Source organism: Panulirus ornatus, chromosome 18 (assembly GCF_036320965.1).
Source record: "Panulirus ornatus isolate Po-2019 chromosome 18, ASM3632096v1, whole genome shotgun sequence".
NCBI lineage: Eukaryota > Metazoa > Arthropoda > Malacostraca > Decapoda > Palinuridae > Panulirus > Panulirus ornatus.
The window spans coordinates 5,662,855-5,686,751 of record NC_092241.1 but is presented as its reverse complement, the minus strand read 5'-3'; the positions used below and the strand labels follow the sequence as shown (position 1 = coordinate 5,686,751).

The 23,897-nt window shown below is 45.9% G+C and overlaps 1 protein-coding gene across 2 annotated transcripts in view; it reads right to left on the bottom strand.

Annotated features, from left to right (window-relative positions):
- LOC139754963 (zwei Ig domain protein zig-8-like) overlaps nucleotides 1-23,897 on the bottom strand; it is a 688,172-nt gene that overhangs the window by 187,679 nt on the left and 476,596 nt on the right. The window lies entirely within an intron of this gene.

Below are 23,897 nucleotides of genomic sequence, written 5' to 3'. Positions count from 1 at the left end.
TTAGTGTGTGAGGGGGAGAGGACACAGTGATTAGTGTGTGAGGGGGAGAGGACACAGTGATTAGTGTGTGAGGGGGAGAAGACACTGTGATTAGTGTGTGAGGGGGAGAGGACACAGTGATTAGTGTGTGAGGGGGAGAGGACACAGTGATTAGTGTGTGAGGGGGAGAGGACACTGTGAGGGGGAGAAGACACTGTGATTAGTGTGTGAGGGGGAGAAGACACTGTGATTAGTGTGTGAGGGGGAGAAGGACACTGTAATTAGTGTGTGAGGGGGAGAAGACACTGTGATTAGTGTGTGAGGGGGAGAAGACACTGTGATTAGTGTGTGAGGGGGAGAAGACACTGTGATTAGTGTGTGAGGGGGAGAAGACACTGTGATTAGTGTGTGAGGGGGAGAAGACACTGTGATTAGTGTGTGAGGGGGAGAAGACACTGTGATTAGTGTGTGAGGGGGAGAAGACACTGTGATTAGTGTGTGAGGGGGAGAAGACACTGTGATTAGTGTGTGAGGGGAGAAGACACTGTGATTAGTGTGTGAGGGGGAGAAGACACTGTGATTAGTGTGTGAGGGGGAGAAGACACAGTGATTAGTGTGTGAGGGGGAGAAGACACTGTGATTAGTGTGTGAGGGGGAGAAGACACTGTGATTAGTGTGTGAGGGGGAGAAGACACTGTGATTAGTGTGTGAGGGGGAGAGGACACAGTGATTAGTGTGTGAGGGGGAGAAGACACTGTGATTAGTGTGTGAGGGGGAGAAGACACTGTGATTAGTGTGTGAGGGGGAGAAGACACTGTGATTAGTGTGTGAGGGGGAGAAGACACTGTGATTAGTGTGTGAGGGGGAGAAGACACTGTGATTAGTGTGTGAGGGGGAGAAGACACTGTGATTAGTGTGTGAGGGGGGAGAAGACACTGTGATTAGTGTGTGAGGGGGAGAGGACACTGTGATTAGTGTGTGAGGGGGAGAAGACACAGTGATTAGTGTGTGAGGGGGAGAAGACACAGTGATTAGTGTGTGAGGGGGAGAAGACACTGTGATTAGTGTGTGAGGGGGAGAAGACACTGTGATTAGTGTGTGAGGGGGAGAAGACACTGTGATTAGTGTGTGAGGGGGAGAAGACACTGTGATTAGTGTGTGAGGGGGAGAAGACACTGTGATTAGTGTGTGAGGGGGAGAAGACACTGTGATTAGTGTGTGAGGGGGAGAAGACACTGTGATTAGTGTGTGAGGGGGAGAAGACACTGTGATTAGTGTGTGAGGGGGAGAAGACACTGTGATTAGTGTGTGAGGGGGAGAAGACACTGTGATTAGTGTGTGAGGGGGAGAAGACACTGTGATTAGTGTGTGAGGGGGAGAAGACACTGTGATTAGTGTGTGAGGGGGAGAAGACACTGTGATTAGTGTGTGAGGGGGAGAAGACACTGTGATTAGTGTGTGAGGGGAGAAGACACTGTGATTAGTGTGTGAGGGGGAGAAGACACTGTGATTAGTGTGTGAGGGGGAGAAGACACTGTGATTAGTGTGTGAGGGGGAGAAGACACTGTGATTAGTGTGTGAGGGGGAGAAGACACTGTGATTAGTGTGTGAGGGGGAGAAGACACTGTGATTAGTGTGTGAGGGGGAGAAGACACTGTGATTAGTGTGTGAGGGGGAGAAGACACTGTGATTAGTGTGTGAGGGGGAGAAGACACTGTGATTAGTGTGTGAGGGGGAGAAGACACTGTGATTAGTGTGTGAGGGGGAGAAGACACTGTGATTAGTGTGTGAGGGGGAGAAGACACTGTGATTAGTGTGTGAGGGGGAGAAGACACTGTGATTAGTGTGTGAGGGGGAGAAGACACTGTGATTAGTGTAGGGGCAAAGTGATTAGTGTGGGGGACAGTGATCAGTGTGGGGGACAGTGATTAGTGTGGGGGAGGACACAGGGATTAGTGTGTGTGGGGGACAGTGATTAGTGTGTAGGGGACAGTGATTAGTGAGGGGGCACAGTGATTAGTGTGAGGGTAGTGATCACTGTGGGGGGGGGGGACAGTGATTAGTGTGGAAGGGCTAGTAATTAGTGTGGAGGGGCTAGTCATTAGTGTGTGTGTGGGGGATGCTAGTAACTAGTGTGTGGGGTCTGCTAGTAACTAGTGTGTGGGGGGAATGCTAGTAACTAGTGTGTGGGGGTGCTAGTAACTAGTGTGTAGGGGGTGCTAGTAACTAGTGTGTGGGGGTGGATGCTAGTAACTAGTGTGTAGGGGAAATGCTAGTAACTAGTGTGTAGGGGTGCTAGTAACTAGTGTGTAGGGGATGCTAGTAACTAGTGTATAGGGGGTGCTAGCAACTAGTGTGTCGGGGGTGCTAGTAACTAGTGTGTAGGGGGTGCTAGTAACTAGTGTGTAGGGGTGCTAGTAACTACTGTGTAGGGGGTGCTAGTAACTAGTGTGTAGGGGAATGCTAGTAACTAGTGTGTGGGGGTGCTAGTAACTAGTTTGTAGGGGGTGCTGGTAACTAGTGTGTGGGGGAATGCTAGTAACTAGTGTGTAGAGGTGCTAGTAACTAGTGTGTAGAGGTGCTAGTAACTAGTGTGTAGAGGTGCTAGTAACTAGTGTGTGGGGGTGCTAGTAACTAGTTTGTAGGGGGTGCTGGGAACTAGTGTGTGGGGGGAATGCTAGTAACTAGTGTGTAGAGGTGCTAGTAACTAGTGTGTAGAGGTGCTAGTAACTAGTGTGTGGGGGTGGATGCTAGTAACTAGTGTGTGGGGGGTGCTAGTAACTAGTGTGTGGGGGTGGATGCTAGTAACTAGTGTGTGGGGGTGCTAGTAACTAGTGTGTAGGGGGTGCTAGTAACTAGTGTGTAGGGGGTGCTAGTAACTAGTGTGTGTGGGGATGCTAGTAACTAGTGTGTGGGGGTGGATGCTAGTAACTAGTGTGTGGGGGTGGATGCTAGTAACTAGTGTGTGGGGGTGCTAGTAACTAGTGTGTAGGGGGTGCTAGTAACTAGTGTGTGTGGGGATGCTAGTAACTAGTGTGTAAGGGGTGCTAGTAACTAGTGTGTAGAGGTGCTAGTAACTAGTGTGTAGGGGGTGCTAGTAACTAGTGTGTAGGGGGTGCTAGTAACTAGTGTGTAGGGGGTGGATCCAAGTAACTAGTGTGTGGGGGACATGCTAGTAACTAGTGTGTGGGGGATGCTAGTAACTAGTGTGTAGAGGTGCTAGTAACTAGTGTGTAGGGGGAGCTAGTAACTACTGTGTAGGAGGTGCTAGTAACTAGTGTGTAGGGGGTGCTAGTAACTAGTGTGTAAGGGGTGCTAGTAACTAGTGTGTAGAGGTGGATGCTAGTAACTAGTGTGGGGGTGGATGCTAGTAACTAGTGTGTAGGGGGTGCTAGTAACTAGTGTGTAGGGGGTGCTAGTAACTAGTGTGTAGGGGGTGCTAGTAACTACTGTGTAGGGGGTGCTAGTAACTAGTGTGTAGGGGGTGCTAGTAACTAGTGTGTGGGGTGAGTGCTAGTAACTAGTGTGTGGGGGGATGCTAGTAACTAGTGTGTAGGGGGTGCTAGTAACTAGTGTGTAGGGGGTGCTAGTAACTAGTGTGTAGGAGGTGCTAGTAACTAGTGTGTAGGGGGATGCTAGTAACTAGTGTGTAGGGGGTGCTAGTAACTAGTGTGTGGGGGGATGCTAGTAACTAGTGTGTAGGGGGTGCTAGTAACTAGTGTGTGGGGGGTGTATGCTAGTAACTAGTGTGTGGGGAGATGCTAGTAACTACTGTGTAGGAGGTGCTAGTAACTAGTGTGTAGGGGGTGCTAGTAACTAGTGTGTGGGGGGTGTATGCTAGTAACTAGTGTGTGGGGAGATGCTAGTAACTACTGTGTAGGAGGTGCTAGTAACTAGTGTGTAGGGGGTGCTAGTAACTAGTGTGTGGGGGGTGTATGCTAGTAACTAGTGTGTGGGGAGATGCTAGTAACTACTGTGTAGGAGGTGCTAGTAACTAGTGTGTAGGGGGTGCTAGTAACTCAATGCTGTTATAACTAAGCCCTTCTCTCACTCACAGCTCCTAACTGTCGGTACAACATGGTAATTCCAGTTTAATGACACTAACTACAGAATGACTGTGACCCTCTGACGTCAGCATCAAGTTCATAAGGGTCAAATTGACCCCTAACGACGAGGGGGGCAATTGAACCCCCTTCACGCCAGCGGGAGTGAGTAAGGGCAGTTGGGACTAATTAAGGGCAATTAAGTCCGGCCTTCAACAAGGTCGTTCAGCACGAGTGGTCATTACGGTTTCAGGTCATGACCTGAGCTGGCTTTTTCGGGGCACGACGCCCTCTTTTGACGACCATGAACTGCCAGTTAGCATCCTCGCTCTGTGCCAAGGTCACCCGTTGGCAATTATGGAAGACAGCAGCGCAAGGCCCGACGTAAACAACGCTAGTAGTTAGTTGAGCGATGGTTTAGGGGGGGGGGGGAGGGGGAAATGGGGGGTGAGGAGGGGATTGGAGGGGTGAGGGGGGGAATGGGAGAGGGGGGGTGGCAGTTAGAAGAGTTTTTTGGGGGTTAAAATATATATATATATATATATATATATATATATATATATATATATATATATATATATATATATTTTTTTTTTTTTTTTTTTTTTTTTTTTGTCGCTGTCTCCCGCGTTTGCGAGGTAGCGCAAGGAAACAGACGAAAGAAATGGCCCAACCCCCCCCCCATACACATGTACATACACACGTCCACACACGCAAATATACATACCTACACAGCTTTCCATGGTTTATATATATATATATATATATATATATATATATATATATATATATATATATATATATATATATGCATAGTTTTTTTTTCTCTTTTTTGTCCTATTTTCAATTTCGAGACGTCTAATAAAGAGGAGAGATAGATAGATAGATAGAAAGATATATAGATAGATAGAGAGAGAGAGAGAGAGAGAGAGAGAGAGAGAGAGAGAGAGAGAGAGAGAGAGAGAGAGAGAGAGAGAGAGAGAGAGAGAGTAAAAAAAAAGGGGGGGTGTTATTCAAAGATCTGGAAAATTGACGTTAAGGTGCGAAACTTGGGGAGGCGGTATGGCGCGAAACATGGGGGACGGTATGGCGCGAAACATGGGGGCGGTATGGCGCAAAAGATGGGGGCGGTATGGCACGAAACCTGGCGGCAGTATGTCAAGAAACTTGGGGCGGTATGGTACGAAACTGGGGGCGGTATGGTACGAAACTGGGGACGGTATGGCACGAAACTTTGGACGGTATGGTACTAAACTGGGGCGGTATGGTACGAAACTTGGTGGCAGTATGGAACGAAACTTGGTGGCGGTATGGCACGAAACTTGGGGCGGTATGGCACAAAACTTGGGGCGGTATGGTACGAAACTGGGGCGGTAAGGAACGAAACTGGGGTGGTAAGGCACGAAACTTGGTGGCGGTATGGCACGAAACTTGGAACGGTATGGTACGAAACTTGGAGAGGTATGGTACGAAACTGGGGGCGGTATGGCACGAAACATGGTAGCAGTATGGCACAAAACTTGGTTGCGGTATGACACGAAACTTTGGGCGGTATGGCATGAAACTTGGGGCGGTATGGCGCGAAACGTGGGGAGGTAAGGTACGAAACTGGGAGCGGTATGGCACAAAACTTGGAACGGTATGGCACGAAACTTGTGGCGGTATGGTACGAAACTTGGGCTGGTATGGTACGAAACGGGACGGTATGGCACGATACTTGGTGGCGGTATGGCACGAAACGGGCGGTATGGTGCGAAACTTGGGCTGTATGGCATGAAACTGGGGGCAGTATGGTACGAAACTGGGGCGGTATGACACGAAACTTGGGACGGTATGGTACGAAACATGGTGGCGGTATGGCACAAAACTGGGGCGGTATGGCACAAAACTGGGGGCGGTATAGCGCGAAACATGGGGCGGTATGGTACGAAACTGGGGGCGGTAGGCACGAAAATTGGGGCGGTATGGTACGAAACGGGGCGGTATGGCACGAAACTTGGGGGTGGTATGGCGCGAATCTTGGGGCGGTATGGCACGAAACTTGGGGGCGGTATGGCACGAAACTTGGGGGTGGTATGGCGCGAAACTTGTGGGCGGTATGGTACGAAAATTGGGGGCGGTATGGCACGAAACGTGGGGTGCCGACGGAGGCAAAACAGACGGTAATGAGATACACACCTTCGTTCGTCATGGGAAGGGGGTGTAGGGGGGAGGAATGGGGAGTGGGAGGAAGGGGGTGTAGGGGGGAGGAATGGGGAGTGGGAGGAAGGGGGTGTAGGGGGAGGAATGGGGAGTGGGAGGAAGGGGGGAGTGGGAGGAAGGGGGTGTAGGGGGGAGGAAGGGGGGAGTGGGAGGAAGAGGGGAGGAGGAGGAGGAAGGGGTGAGTGGGAGGAAGGGGGTGTAGGGGGAGAAAGGGGGAGTGGGAGGAAGGGGGGAGTGGGAGGAAGGGGGGAGTGGGAGGAAGGGGGGGGGAGGAGGAGGAGGAAGGGGTGAGTGGGAGGAAGGGGGTGTAGGGGGGAGGAAGGGGGGAGTGAGAGGAAGGGGAGGAGGAGGAGGAGGAGGAAGGGGTGAGTGGGAGGAAGGGGGTGTAGAGGGGGAGGAAGGGGGGGAAGGGAGGAGAAAGGGGGAGGAGGGAGGAAGGGGGGAAGGGAGGAAGGGCGGAGGGACTGAAACAAGGGGCAACCCACCTCACGCCTTCTTCTCGGCAACATAGAAAACGCAAGAGTCATCTCTTGATCTGAAGAACTAATTACCATTTAATCATCCAACCCCCCCATTAAGGGTGGAAGGAAGGGGGGGGAAGACGATTAATGAAGGGGGAGGGTGATTATCCGGTCGACTAATAGAATGAAGGGTAAATTGTCAATTTGCCCCGCCCCGCCCCGCCCCGCCCCGCCCCTCACATAGCTCGCGTCGGGGGAGGAAGAAGGGGCGGGGCCAAGTGTGTGTATATACACCCCCTGGCGGTGGTTTCGTGATGTAAACAAACGGAGGTGCTCATCACCCCTGCCCTATGAGGGTGGGGGAAGGGGGAGAGGGGGAAGGGGGGTGAGGGAGAGGGGAACACTAAGGCGTAGGGTGGTAGGGCGTCACATTAGGGGAACACTAAGGCGTAAGGTGGTAGGGCGTCACACTAGGGGAACACTAAGGCGTAAGGTGGTAGACGTCACATTAGGGGAACACTAAGGCGTAGGGTGGTAGGGCGTCACACTAGGGGAACACTAAGGCGTAGGGTGGTAGGGCGTCACACTAGGGGAACAGGAGGGCGTACGGTGGTAGGGGGTTGAGCGTCACACTAGGGGAAGAAGAGGACTTAGGGTGGTAGGGCGTTACACTAGGGGAACACTAAGGCGTAGGATGGTAGGGGGCGTCATGACACTGGAAAGAGGAGGGCGTAGGGTGGCAGGTGAGGCGTCACACTAGGGGAACTGGAGGGCGTAGGGTGGTAGGTGAAGCGTCACACTAGGGGAACTGGAGGGCGTATGGTTGTAGGTGAGGCGTCACACTAGGGGAACTGGAGGGCGTAGGGTGATAGGGGGCGTCACACTCTGGGAACAGGAGGGCGTAGGGTGGTAGGTGAGGCGTCACACTCTGGGAACAGGAGGGCGCAGTGTGGTAGGTGAGGCGTCACAATAGGGGAACCGGAAGGCGTAGGGTGGTAGGGGGCGTCACACTGTGGGAACAGGGGGGCGTAGGGTGATAGGGGGCGTCACACTGTGGGAACAAGAGGGCGTAGGGTGGTAGGTGAGGCGTCACACTAGGGGAACAAGAGGGCGTAGGGTGGTACGGGCGCGTCATGACACTATGGGAACAGAAGGGCGTAAGTGGTGGTTGGCGCGTAGGGTGCTAAGGGGGGAGGAAGGGGGGGGGGCGTAAGCGTCACCACACTATGACATCGCCAAAGTTCCCCCCCCCCCTCCCCCACCCCACACACCACACCCTCTCTCTCTGGTCGAGAGAGAGAGAGAGAGAGAGAGAGAGAGAGAGAGAGAGAGAGAGAGAGAGAGCGACACCTGCCTGGCTTGAACGCGTTCACTTCATGGCGATATATTAAAGGGGGGGGGGGTGGTGTGGGGGTTGTGGGGAGGAGGAGGAGGGGAGGAAATTTAACCCCCCACACCCCCACACTTCCCCCACCGGATTTCCATAAGTTCCATTAAAACTTGCAAGCGTCTGGACCCACAGCACCTGTGTCCCTCCCCCCCTGCTTCCTCGCCCACACAAGAGTCGCCCACACAGAGGCTGGCTCTAATGTCGTAGAGAGAGAGAGAGAGAGAGAGAGAGAGAGAGAGAGAGAGAGAGAGAGAGAGAGAGAGAGAGAGAGAGAGAGAGAGGCTCCTTAATTCACCCAAATGATAATACAACCAACGAGCAGAAAATGAAACGCAAAATGGAAATCCAGCATTATGTTTAATGGGCTCGCTCTGTGCAGTGGCCCGGTGTACATAGAATATATATATATATATATATATATATATATATATATATATATATATATATATATATATATATATATATACACACACAACTGAGCGCGTAATCAAGTATATTATTGTAAGTCCACGGGGAAATGAAACAATACGTTCCCAAGTGCAATTTCGTGTAATAATCACATCATCAGGGGAGATACAAGAATGAAATATAACAGTCAGTTGATATACAACGTCTCTCCGTTGTATATCAGCTGACTTATATATATATATATATATTTCTCTCGTATCTCCCCTGATGATGTGATCATTACACGAAAGTGCACTTGGGAACTTAAACGTGTTTCATTTCCCCGTGGACTCATAGGAATATATATTATCACGCGCTCAATTGTGATCAATTCCATATATATATATACATATTATATATATATATATATGAGGCTTAACGTGGGCAGTTATTATATATCCATGTCCCTCCAAAATATAACCCGGACTTAAGCCTGCAAAAAACACAATTTGCCCAAGGGAAGAAAATTAATTCGCACTTAACCTAATTACTTAAATCCTATCTTATATGCCAGGTTAATGAGCTATTACGAAGCACAATAAACCATAAGGAATGAAAATTACATAGTCTAATTAAACATGTTAATGAGGACGGGGCCTCGAACCAAGATGGTACTATGTCGAACCACGAACCATGGAACACATCAATCCATTCGACTCATACACATCTCTGCTTCACTCACTTCCAAAACTCGAACCGTTCACTTAATTACCTAAAAAAAAAATGTAAGTCTAAGAATATTAATCATTTTTAATCTCTCTGTCTCTCTCTCTCTCTCTCTCTCTCTCTCTCTCTCTCTCTCTCTCTCTCTCTCTCTCTCTCTCTCAGTAAGACCACCTGAAATTTTGCATTTGTCATCGCGCTTCACAAAAGCGAACCGGATCCGTTCGAAGCGCTTCACGGGTCCGACTCCCTGAGCCGGTCCCAAATCAAGTTACCACACACACACACTCACACACAGGCACACACAGGCACACACACACTCACACACACACACACAGACACACTCACACACACACACACAGGCACACACACACACACACACACACTCACACACACACACACACAGACACACACACACAGACACACACTCACACACACGGACACACAGACACACTCTCACACACACAGACACACACACACAGACACACACACACAGACACACACACACACACAGACACACACACAGACACACAGACACACACACACACACACACACACAGACACACACAGACACACACACAGACACACACACACACACACACGAGAATGTGTTCGTATGTGTTGGCTAACTGTATTGGTCGGTATTACGAACTTTGATCCAGTTAATTACTTTGCTCCATGAAACAAGACGATAATTACGGGTATTTCATGGTACTTGCTATCATGCCAAATTAATTCTTAAATGAAAGAAATCTTGTATATTTCGAGCGCGTGAGGACCAAAAAAAAAAATGGTCCAAAAATTTAAATGAACCACTACGGGATGTGCATTTTTCATTACACACACAAAAAACGCCACAATTTTTTTTCCAGGATTTGAAGGAGGTATCCACTACGTAAATACAAGATTTCGTACGTAATAAATGACTATAAACACCGAATATAACTTGGTTATCGAATTGTTATCAACAACACTGGGAATAAAATGGTGAGAGATAATTCAGTTGGTGACATGTGGTAACTCTCAAACCAAAACAAAACCCTGGCTGCTGATTGGCCAGAACGCTATATACACAGACACACACTACCCAATTCATATTTAGGTCTAAAACGTATCGTTACGTTCTAATATAACAAGCGCAATACACTCACTAGTATTTCACAGAATATCCACTGAAATACGAAGCCGCTGTAAGTGTTCTAGACTTAAATGAAGTATATATATACACATCCTCTCTCAACGCAGTCTGGGTCCATACTAACGCCTCGTTTTCTGTTGTTGTTCCGAAATTCGAGTCGTTAAGACTTCCGAACCAAAATTTTGTCAAAACTGGTAAATAAGTCACGAATATAATTCACATTTCGTACAGATAATTGATAAATACAACATCTTGGTATTTATCTGTAAGAGAATAAATTAAAACTAGAATTGCCACAAAGATTGAGTTTACATTAACAGAAAACATTACGTCAATAAAAATAAACGAATGCAAATCATGTTTACTTTTTTAAGTACAATGGTATGGCTGTCTCATCTAACTTAAACTTACAACGTTAAAATACATGGTAATTCGAGTATTATGATGTCTAACTCATTATTATTACAATGATCTATTTAAAGAAAATCTATTGAAATGTAATTCAAGTATTCTAATGGCTGACTCATATAATTACAATGATCTATTGATCTATTTAAAGACAATTTTCTCTAAGGAAGGGAGAAGAGTTACCTGGGGGTTAACCATTGCCTCCAAAAACAAAAGGGGAACTTCTCTCTGGGGGTTAACCATTACCCCATAAACAAAAGGGGAACTTCTCTCTGGGGGTAAGCATTACCCCAAAACAAAAGGGGAACTTCTCTCTGGGGGTTAACCATTACCCCATAAACAAAAGGGGAACTTCTCTCTGGGGTTAACCATTACCCCATAAACAAAAGGGGAACTTCTCTCTGGGGGTTAACCATTACCCCATAAACAAAAGGGGAACTTCTCTCTGGGTTAACCATTACCCCATAAACAAAAGGGGAACTTCTCTCTGGGGTTAACCATTGCCTCCAAAAACAAAAGGGGAACTTCTCTCTGGGGGTTAACCATTACCCCATAAACAAAAGGGGAACTTCTCTCTGGGTTAACCATTACCCCATAAACAAAAGGGGAACTTCTCTCTGGGGGTAAGCATTACCCCAAAAACAAAAGGGAAACCCCTCTCTGGGGGTAAGCATTACCCCAAAAACAAAAGGGAAACCCCTCTCTGGGGGTAACTATTACCCCAAAAACAAAAGGGAAACCCCTCTCTGGGGGTAAGCATTACCCCAAAAACAAAAGGGGAACTTTTCTCTGGGGTAACCATCACCAAAAAACAAGAGGAACTTTTCTCTGGGGTAATCATTATCCCAAAAACAAAAGGGGAACTTCTCTCTGGGGGTAACCATTACCCCATAAACAAAAGGGGAACTTCTCTCTGGGGGTAAGCATTACCCCAAAAACAAAAGGGGAACTTCTCTCTGGGGGTAAGCATTACCCCCAAAAACAAAAGGGGAACTTCTCTCTGGGGGTAACTATTACCCCAAAAGCAAGAGGAACTTCTCTCTGGGGTAACCATTACCCCAAAAACAAAAAGGGAACTTCTCTCTGAGGTAACCATTACCCCAAAAACAAAAAGGGAACTTCTCTCTGGGGTAACCATCACCAAAAAACAAGAGGAACTTTTCTCTGGGGTAATCATTATCCCAAAAACAAAAGGGGAACTTCTCTCTGGGGGTAACCATTACCCCATAAACAAAAGGGGAACTTCTCTCTGGGGGTAAGCATTACCCCAAAAACAAAAGGGGAACTTCTCTCTGGGGTAACTATTACCCCAAAAACAAAAGGGGAACTTCTCTCTGGGGTTACCATTACCCCAAACAAAAAGGGAACTTCTCTCTGGGGGTAACTATTACCCCATAAACAAAAGGGGAACTTCTCTCTGGGGGTAAGCATTACCCCCAAAAACAAGAGGGGAACTTCTCTCTGGGGGTAACCATTACCCCCAAAAAAACAAAAGGGAGAATCGACTGCATTTACTTCTCTGCGGTAAAGGAGAGAGAGAGAGAGAGAGAGAGAGAGAGAGAGAGAGAGAGAGAGAGAGAGAGAGAGAGAGAGAGAGAGAGAGAAATCCATTTGAACAAGCATGACAGCCTACGTTAGACAGGCGTTTTTGACGGCACTGATTTTGAATTAGAGTAGTACAGTGATATGGTGAAAGGAGGGCAAAGAATAGAGTGAATTGGAGCGATGTGGTATACCGGGGTTGACGTGCTGTCAGTGGATTGAATCAAGGCATGTGAAGCGTCTGGGGTAAACCATGGAAAGCTGTGTAGGTATGTATATTTGCGTGTGTGGACGTGTATGTATATACATGTGTATGGGGGGGGGGCCATTTTCTTTCGTCTGTTTCCTTGCGCTACCTCGCAAACGCGGGAGACAGCGACAAAGGGAAAAAAAAAAATTTATATAAGGACATAACGTAGTTATCATCCCTTTATCTCATTTCTTTCTTCATTACCATGTCTGACTTTTTTGGGTGGGGGGGCAACATGTAATGACCTGTAGCCGGGGTCATCAATGGTTCGAAAAAAAAATAATACATTATGAAACACTCGAGATAAAGATTCGTTCAAACCCTGGTGGTGATTCATGAATCCCGAACCATACGAACCACGATTCGACGATGCGTATTTAACTACCTCTGGGGACGAGAGGGGGGTAGGGTAGTTTACGATTCTTGGGCAAACGCTCCGGAATCCTCTAATTACTTTTCGAAATAACTTCCCGACGTCCATTTGATGATCAATGAACGCCTCGCTGAATCTCGAAGCACTTCGAATCCTGAAATCCGACACAGGAGTCATTCGAAGCTTCGCTTCGCCCAATGAACCAAACGCTTGTCCATAACGCTTCGATGGTTTGCCAATATGATTCAGACGAAACAGATACTTATTTCTTTTTTAATCGTACGTCCCAAAAAAAAAGGTTATATTAACTTCTTTTTGCCTTTCTGAACTTAGTACTGATATGTGATAGATAGGTTCCACGATAGATCGTGAATGGGGACATTCTATCTCGAACCGTAGATTGGACCATTGTGTTTCTGTCCCCTTAATATCGCTCACACCCGCTGTATCTATTGGGTGGGTCACTAAACAGTAGGACTGGGTCATCCATATATCTCTATAGCGTAGAGGTTTGACCTTATAGGGGCCTTCATCTAGCGACACACACACACACACACACACACCATCACACACACACACACACCACACACACACACAATATATATATATATATATATATATATATATATATATATATATATATATATATATATATATATATGTATATATATATATATATATATATATATATATATATATATATATATATATATATATATATATATATATATATATATATTATCTATTCATTATACCTAGTCGCTGTCTCCCGCGTTAGCGAGGTAGCGCCAGGAAAGAGACGAAAGAATGGCCCAACCCACCCGACATACACATGTATATACACATAAATGCCCACACACGCACATATACATACCAATACACTTCAACGTATACATACATATAAACATAACATGTATACACATGCACATATTCATACGTGCTGCCTTCATCCATTCCCGTCGCCACCCCGCCATACATGAAAAACAGCAACCCCCCCACCCGTGCCCGCGAGGCAACGCTAGGAAAAGACAACAAATTCCCAGGTAGAGACTGTATAGAAGCGGATGAAAAATCACATACGACTCCCATTAAAAAAAAAAAAAAAAAATGGTGTGACGTATATTGTAAGTGATTGGAAGAGTACAGAAAACGGGATGAAACACATATTTCTGTAGTCCACGGGGAAGATGAAACACGATAAGTTCCCAAGTGCACTTTCGTGTAGTAATCACATCATCAAGGAAGTAAAAAGAGAGATATAACAGTTAGTTGATATAAAAGGAACAGACGTAGCTAGGACGCCATTCGCATATGAACTGACTGTTATATTCCTCTTTTTTGTAACTCTCCTGATGATGTGATTACAACACGAAAGTGCACTTGGGAACTTATCGTGTTTCATTTCCCCGTGGATTAGAAAGAATTTGCTAGACCACGAACTCAGGCACGAACGATACGGGAGCGTCTGAGGTAAGTAAGTTATGGAAGAGAGTGTGTGTTAAGACTCGATCGAGTGGTTTCTTTTGCAAATAGATAAATGAAGCGGTGGGCCAAGCCAAGGGCCAGACACGAGGTGGGGAAAGACCCTTCCACGACGAAGGAGAAGAAGAAGGAGGCGAAGAAGAAGGAGGGCCGCTCAACTGGAAACCTGAGTTGAGGAGAAATCCGAAAGACTTGTGAAGTGGAAGAGAAGCGCAGAGAGCAGTTCGGAAATAGGCGGCCAAAAAGATATTTGGGTTGTGTGAAGACTTGGGTCAATAAAGGGAAACACCTCGAACGCCAAGAAAATGAAAAAAAAAAATCCACCAAAGCTTCATTGAAAACTGGAAGACGCAAGAGAAAACTGGAAGAGGCAAGAGAAAACTGGAAGAGGCAAGAGAAAACTGGAAGACGCAAGAGAAAACTGGAAGACGCAAGGGAAAACTGGAAGCACAAGAGAAAAGTGGAAGACGCAAGGGAAAACTGAAGACGCAAGAGAAAGCTGGAATGATACGCAAGAGAAAACTGAAAGACGCAAGAGAAAACTGGGAGACGCAAGAGAAGACTGGAAGACGCAAGAGAAAACTGGAATGATACGCGAGAGAAAACAGGAAGACGAAAGAGAAAACTGGAAGATGCAAGAGAAAACTAGAAGACACAAGAGAAAACTGGAAGACGAAAGAGAAAACTGGAAGATGCAAGAGAAAACTAGAAGACGCAAGAGAAAACTGAAAGACGCAAGAGAAAAATGGAGTACGCAAGAGAAAACTGGAAGACGCAAGAGAAAACTAAAAGACGCAGGAGAAAAATGGAGTACGCAAAAGAAAACTGGAATGATACGCAAGAGAAAACTGGAATGATACGCAGGACCATGAAACGTCCAGTACGGACATACACACACTCCTCAAAAGTGGAAGCCACTGCATCAACCACCAACTTGGACCAGCCAAGTGGCAAGGTTGCCACTGAATGGCTTGGGTTATCTTCAAAGACGCAGGAGTGTGTAAAAGGCCGATCTAAACCAACCCAAGAGGAAGGGTTTCATGAGGGAGGATGAGTGCAGCTGCTACAGGCCCAGATCAAACGTTCCGAGGGCGTCTGTGACCAGTGGCATTGAAGGCTGAGAAATGCCGTTGGAGCGGATTAAGAAGAGAAAAAAAAATTAAGATAGAAATCGTCCAAGTGCATGACATCAGACGACCCCCCCAAAAAAAAGTTAGCCAGGAGGTAGATAGGAGAGGCCAAAGGTGATCGGTATAGCGAGATCAGAGGCAGGGAGAGAGAGAGAGAGAGAGAGAGAGAGAGAGAGAGAGAGAGAGAGAGAGAGAGAGAGAGATGCAGGTAGACCATTGGAGTGGATGAAGTTCACATTCGGGCCCCCCTTTTTTTTCCTTGAAGACGAGGATACGAGAGCAAAGAGGAGGAGGAGGAGGAGGAAGAGGAGCAAAGAGGAGGAGAAAAGAGGAGAAGAAGAAATTGAGCACCTGGAAACTCGAGGGAAGCAAAAGGAGACACGAAAGGGAGGCCAAGAAGCAAAAGGGAATTAGGGATGTGACGAGAAGATGCGATCAGCAAAAGGCGCCTTCAGAACTGAGGACAATAATATTCTTGTTGCCATAAGACAGAGAACTGAGTACAATAATAGTTGTAATTGCCATAAGACAGACAACTGAGTACAATAATGGTTCTAATTGCCATAAGGCAGACATGCCAAACCCCTGATCATAATCTACTTTTAGAATCTTCGTTGATAAAGACAGATTGTGAGAAAACCAAAAAGGGAAATGATAAACTAAAAATCCAGTGAGCTTTGAGGTGGATCAAATACAGATGATGGAAGAAGAGGAAGGAAAATGGTTAACACATCTGTATGTAGCTCAGAAGTAAATGGCAAATAGGAATTATAAATAAGAAGCAAATAGATGTTTATTTGCAGAACAGAAGTAAATGATAAATAATTATTCGAAGACCAGAAGTAAATGGCAAATAAGAAGTATAAATATGAAGCAAATAGATGTTTATTTGCAGAACAGAAGTAAATGATAAATAATTATTCGAAGACCAGAAGTACACGGCAAATAAGAAGTATAAATAAGAAGCAAATAGATATGTTTATTTGCAGAACAGAAGTAAATGATAGATAATTATTCGAAGACAACAAGTAAATGGCAAATAAATATGTATCTGCAGAAGTAAATGATAAATAACTAAAGAACTCGTAGACCAGAAGTACATGGCGAATAAAATGTGTATTCGTGGAACCTACGTGTGTGAGGGGAGGAACAAATCAAAATGATATTGGATTTACTGACACAAAACCAAACAAAACAGACTCACATTCCATTTTCCTCCCAGGCAAAAAAAAGACACACACACACACACACACACACACACACACACACACACTGTTTTAAGATTCTGGAGCTGAGTTGGTGGAGGTCACAAGAGACTGGACTGATTTCGACAGTGGAGTTCGATGGTCGTCTTCATCCAAAGTGGAGTTCGATGGCCGTCTTCATCCAAAGTGGAGTTCGAAGGTCGTCTTCATCCAAAGTGGAGTTCGAAGGTCGTCTTCATCCAAAATGGAGTTCGAAGGTCGTCTTCATCCAAAGTGGAGTTCGAAGGTCGTCTTCATCCAAAATGGACTTCGAAGGTCTTCATCCAAAGTGGAGTTCGAAGGTCGTCTTCATCCAAAATGGACTTCGAAGGTCTTCATCCAAAGTGGAGTTCGAAGGTCGTCTTCATCCAAAATGGACTTCGAAGGTCTTCATCCAAAGTGGAGTTCGAAGGTCGTCTTCATCCAAAATGGACTTCGAAGATCGTCTTCATCCAAAATGGACTTCGAAAGTCGTCTTCATCCAAAATGGACTACGAAGGTCTTCATCCAAAGTGGAGTTCGAGGGTCGTCTTCATCCAAAATGGACTTCGAAGGTCGTCTTCATCCAAAATGGAGTTCGAAAGTCGTCTTCATCAAAAATGGACTTCGAAGGTCTTCATCCAAAGTGGAGTTCGAAGGTCGTCTTCATCCAAAATGGACTTCGAAGGTCGTCTTCATCCAAAGTGGAGTTCGAAGGTCGTCTTCATCCAAAATGGACTTCGAAGGTCTTCATCCAAAGTGGAGTTCGAAGGTCGTCTTCATCCAAAATGGAGTTCGAAGGTCTTCATCCAAAATGGAGTTCGAAGGTCTTCATCCAAAGTGGAGTTCGAAGGTCGTCTTCATCCAAAATGGACTTCGAAGGTCTTCATCCAAAGTGGGGTTCGAAGGTCGTCTTCATCCAAAATGGACTTCGAAGGTCTTCATCCAAAATGGAGTTCGAAGGTCGTCTTCATCCAAAGTGGAGTTCGAAAGTCGTCTTCATCCAAAATGGACTTCGAAGGTCTTCATCCAAAGTGGAGTTCGAAGGTCGTCTTCATCCAAAATGGACTTCGAAGGTCTTCATCCAAAATGGAGTTCGAAGGTCGTCTTCATCCAAAGTGGAGTTCGAAGGTCGTCTTCATCCAAAATGGACTTCGAAGGTCGTCTTTCCCTTGAAACAAACGCCATTTTATACGACCTTCAGTTTAACTAAGGCATCTCCCCCCCTCTTGTTCAGCCCAGGGAGCGAGTGATGAACAGTTCTTTGTTCAGGACTATTCTGAAGAGCAACTAGAACAATACGATGCTGGAGATGAACAGTTCTTCTTCAAGATTGTTCTAAATAACAACTAGAAAATACGAAGTTAAGAACTCTTGTTCAGCCCAAGGAGTGAGAGAAGAACAGTTCTTTCTTCAGGGTTGTTCTAAATAACAACTAGAACAATATGAAGTTAAGAACTCTTGTTCAGCCCAGGGAGCGAGAGAAGAACAGTTCTCTGTTCAGTACTGTTCTAAATAACAACTAAAACAACACGAAGCTAAGAACTCTTGTTCAACCCAGGGAGCGAGAGAAGAACAGTTCTCTGTTCAGTGTTGTTCTAGATAACAACTAGAACAACACGAAGCTAAGAACTCTTGTTCAGCTCAAGGAGTGAGAGAAGAACAGTTCTCTGTTCAGTGTTGTTCTAGATAACAACTAGAACAACACGAAGCTAAGAACTCTTGTTCAGCCCAAGGAGTGAGAGAAGAACAGTTCTCTGTTCAGTTTGTTCTATATAGCAACTAGAACAACACGAAGCTAAGAACTCTTGTTCAGCTCAAGGAGTGAGAGAAGAACAGTTCTCTGTTCAGTACTGTTCTAAATAACAACTAAAACAATACGAAGTTAAGAACTCTTGTTCAGCCCAAGGAGTGAGAGAAGAACAGTTCTCTGTTCAGTGTTGTTCTAGATAACAGCTAGAGAACAATAATAAAGTCTGGAGATGATGACACCCGGCTGGTTGTGGCCCCCCCCCCCCGACTTCGACATGTCAGGGGGGGAAAAAATGTTATTTGAGAGAGAATCGGTGTACAGCAAACGAGGCGAATTCGAAAGCAGGGGAAGCGATGAGAGGGAGGGAGGGAGAGAGAGAGAGAGAGAGAGAGAGAGAGAGAGAGAGAGAGAGAGAGAGAGAGAGAGAGAGATTTGCCCATAGCTGAGACACACACAGACACACACACACACACCTCTTCCTCCTCCTCCTCTCTCTCTCTCTCTCTCTCTCTCTCTCTCTCTCTCTCTCTCTCTCTCTCTCTCTCTCTCTACCTTGACCTGGAGAGAGAGAGAGAGAGAGAGAGAGAGATTTGCCCATAGCTGACACACACACACACACACACACCGGCCAGCCAAGTGATCACGCTTCGTATTAATGCTTTACTTAATCCAGCCAGCTTCCCCCTTAGCAGTGATGTCATTGGCAACAATGCTGACTTCATTTTCATGTGACGCAAGACGTCATTGGCAACAATGCTGACTTCATTTTCATGTGACGCAAGACGTCATTGGCAACAATGCTGACTTCATTTTCATGTGACGCAAGACGTCATTGGCAACAATGCTGACTTCATTTTCATGTGACGCAAGACGTCATTGGCAACAATGCTGACTTCATTTTCATGTGACGCAAGACGTCATTGGCAACAATGCTGACTTCATTTTCATGTGACGCAAGACGTCATTGGCAACAATGCTGACTTCATTTTCATGTGACGCAAGACGTCATTGGCAACAATGCTGACTTCATTTTCATGTGACGCAAGACGTCATTGGCAGCAATGCTGACTTCATTTTCATGTGACGCAAGACGTCATTGGCAACAATGCTGACTTCATTTTCACGTGACGCAAGACGTCATTGGCAACAATGCTGACTTCATTTTCACGTGACGCAAGACGTCATTGGCAACAATGCTGACTTCATTTTCATGTGACGCAAGACGTCATTGGCAACAATGCTGACTTCATTTTCATGTGACGCAAGACGTCATTGGCAACAATGCTGACTTCATTTTCATGTGACGCAAGACGTCATTGGCAACAATGCTGACTTCATTTTCATGTGACGCAAGACGTCATTGGCAACAATGCTGACTTCATTTTCATGTGACGCAAGACGTCATTGGCAACAATGCTGACTTCATTTTCATGTGACGCAAGACGTCATTGGCAACAATGCTGACTTCATTTTCATGTGACGCAAGACGTCATTGGCAACAATGCTGACTTCATTTTCATGTGACGCAAGACGTCATTGGCAACAATGCTGACTTCATTTTCATGTGACGCAAGACGTCATTGGCAACAATGCTGACTTCATTTTCATGTGACGCAAGACGTCATTGGCAACAATGCTGATTTCATTTTCACGTGACGCAAGACGTCATTGGCAACAATGCTGACTTCATTTTCATGTGACGCAAACATCATTGTTCGCGTCACGGTGCAAAATGTCACACACTCTCCTGTCATGTATGTATATGTATATATTCTATTCTTTTATACATTTGTCGCCGTCTCCCGCGTTAGCGAGGTAGCGCAAGGAAATAGACGAAAGAAATGGCCCAATCCACCCCCATACACATGTATATACATACACGCCCACACACGCACATATACACACCTATACATTTCAACGTATACATATACATATATACAAATGTACATATTCATACATGCTGCCTTCATTCATTCCCGCCGCTACCCCGTACACATGAAATGACATCCCCCTTCCCCCTCGTGCGCGCGAGGTAGCGCTAGGAAAAGACAACAAATATATATATATATATATATATATATATATATATATATATATATATATATATATATATATATATTGAGAGCGTGATCAAGTATATTCCTACGAGTCCACGGGGAAATGAAACACGACAAGTTCCCAAGTGCACTTTCGTGTAATAATCACATCACCAGAGGAGATACAAGAAAGAAATATAACAGTCAGTTGATATACAACGAAGAGACATAGCTAAGACGCCATTTGGAGAGCAAAAATGGGTATGTTTGAAGGAATATTGGTTCCAACAATGTTGTATGGTTGCGAGGCGTGGGCTATGGATAGAGTTGTGCGGAGGAGGGTGCATGTGTTGGAAACGAGATGTTTGAGGACAATATGTGGTGTGAGGTGGTTTGATCGAACAAGTAATGAAAGGGTAAGAGAGATGTGTGTTATCAAAACTGTGTGGTTGAGAGAGCAGAAGAGGGTGTATTGAAATGGTTTGGTCACATGAAGAGAATGAGTGAGGAAAGATTGACCAAGAGGATATATGTGTCAGAGGTGGAGGGAACGAGGAGAAGTGGGAGACCAAATTGGAGGAGGAAGGACGGAGTGAAAAAGATTTTGAGCGATCGGGGCCTGACCATACAGGAAGGTGAAAGGTGTGCAAGGAATAGAGTGAACTGGAACGATGTGGTATACCAGGGTCGACGTGCTGTCAATGGATTGAACCAGGGAATGTGAAGCGTCTGGGGTAAACAATGGAAAGGTCTACGGGGCCTGGATGTGGAAAGGGAGCTGTGGTTTCGGTGCATTACTACATGACAGCAAGAGACTGAGTGTGAACGAATGTGGCCTTTGTTGTCTGTTCCTGGCGCTTCCTCGCTGGAGGGGGGCGGGGGGGGGGCTATTTCACGTGTGGCGGGGTGGCAACGGGAATGGATGAAAGCTGCAAGTGTGAATATGCTTACATGTGTATGTGGGTCCATCCCCTCGTCTCCAATGATACCACAGCCGTGTTCAAATGTCATAACCTTGAGGCTACGAAGCAGTTTGGCTTTGCACGAAGCGAAAGCAGATTTAATTAGTCGTACCCTTGTGTTTGGCTCACAAGAAGATCCCACCCTGAAAAAAGAAGAAGAAGTTTTTCTCGTCTGAAAACATGATGAGACTCTACGAGGGACGAGCGCCGCGGGAGGAGAATAATCCGACCCGCTAATTGGAAGGTCCCGCGCTGGAGCGAGCGCGGGACAGAGGTGTCAAAGTGGCCAACGAAGGTCTTACATCATAACAGAGGGGGGAAAAAAAACAACAATATAACAACGTCGTCCTCAAAAGGAGGAGCTATAGAAAAAAAAAGGACCAAATTCCAAGGCAGTCCAATTCTCTCTCTCTCTCTCTCTCTCTCTCTCTCTCTCTCTCTCTCTCTCTCTCTCTCTCTCTCTCTCTCTCTCATCCTCTGGTTTATCCCCTTCTGTATGTATACACAGGATCATTTTTGGATAAAAGGGGTGTTTTTGTGGGTTTCCCCCTCCCCATGTCAAGTTTGGTCAGGGTTCGATTCTCAATCTCCATCTCCATGTCAAGTTTGGTCAGGGTTCGACTCACCCACCCACCCCCTTCCCTCCCCTACTAGTTAAAGGAGAGACGTTTCGTCAATAACGAGTGTGGGTGTGTGTGTGTGTGGGTGATGATGGTTCGCGTCTCCTATCAAGACATGATGATGAGACGTGGTTACGTGGCTGGTCTTCGAAGGGTCTGATGAAAAGAAAACAGGGGGGGTAGGGGTGGGTCTGGGTCTGGCCCGTCAACGGCTCCTGCGCAAATGGACGGTCGCAACAGCGCTGGTACAGACAGACAGACAATAGACAGACAGACAGTCAGTGTATAGACGGTGTGTAGACAAGGCACCAGAAACCAGGAATATCATAGACCCATTTCCTTCCATTATGGTAAGGGGAAGGGGAATGGAACGAATATTGCAATACATAACGGGACACGAATATCCAAGAATCCAAACTTTGGTACTTACAATAAAGTACACACTTGAGAGAATATCCACAGCTCAAGCTTGGTACTTAGAATATTCACAGCTCAAGCTTGGCACTCAGAATATCCAACAGCTCAAGCTTGGCACTTAGAATATCCAACAGCCCAAGCTTGGTACTTAGAATATTCACAGCTCAAGCTTGGTACTTAGAATATCCACAGCTCAAGCTTGGCACTTAGAATATCCAACAGCTCAAGCTTGGTACTTAGAATATCCACAGCTCAAGCTTGGCACTTAGAATATCCAACAGCCCAAGCTTGGTACTTAGAATATCCAACAGCTCAAGCTTGGTACTTAGAATATCCAACAGCCCAAGCTTGGCATTAGATATCCAACAGCCCAAGCTTGGTACTTAGAATATTCACAGCTCAAGCTTGGCACTTAGAATATCCAACAGCTCAAGCTTGGTACTTAGAATATTCACAGCTCAAGCTTGGCACTTAGAATATCCAACAGCTCAAGCTTGGCACTTAGAATATCCAACAGCCCAAGCTTGGTACTTAGAATATTCACAGCTCAAGCTTGGCACTTAGAATATTCACAGCTCAAGCTTGGTACTTAGAATATCCAACAGCCCAAGCTTGGTACTTAGAATATTCACAGCTCAAGCTTGGTACTTAGAATATCCAACAGCTCAAGCTTGGCACTTAGAATATCCAACAGCCCAAGCTTGGTACTTAGAATATCCAACAGCCCAAGCTTGGTACTTAGAATATCCAACAGCCCAAGCTTGGTACTTAGAATATCCAACAGCCCAAGCTTGGCACTTAGAATATCCAACAGCCCAAGCTTGGTACTTAGAATATCCACAGCTCAAGCTTGGTACTTAGAATATCCAACAGCCCAAGCTTGGTACTTAGAATATCCAACAGCTCAAGCTTGGTACTTAGAATATCCAACAGCCCAAGCTTGGTACTTAGAATATCCAACAGCTCAAGCTTGGCACTTAGAATATCCAACAGCCCAAGCTTGGTACTTAGAATATCCACAGCTCAAGCTTGGTACTTAGAATATCCAACAGCCCAAGCTTGGTACTTAGAATATCCAACAGCTCAAGCTTGGTACTTAGAATATCCAACAGCTCAAGCTTGGCACTTAGAATATCCAACAGCCCAAGCTTGGTACTTAGAATATTCACAGCTCAAGCTTGGTACTTAGAATATCCAACAGCTCAAGCTTGGCACTTAGAATATCCAACAGCCCAAGCTTGGTACTTAGAATATTCACAGCTCAAGCTTGGCACTTAGAATATCCAACAGCTCAAGCTTGGCACTTAGAATATTCACAGCTCAAGCTTGGCACTTAGAATATCCAACAGCCCAAGCTTGGCACTTAGAATATCCAACA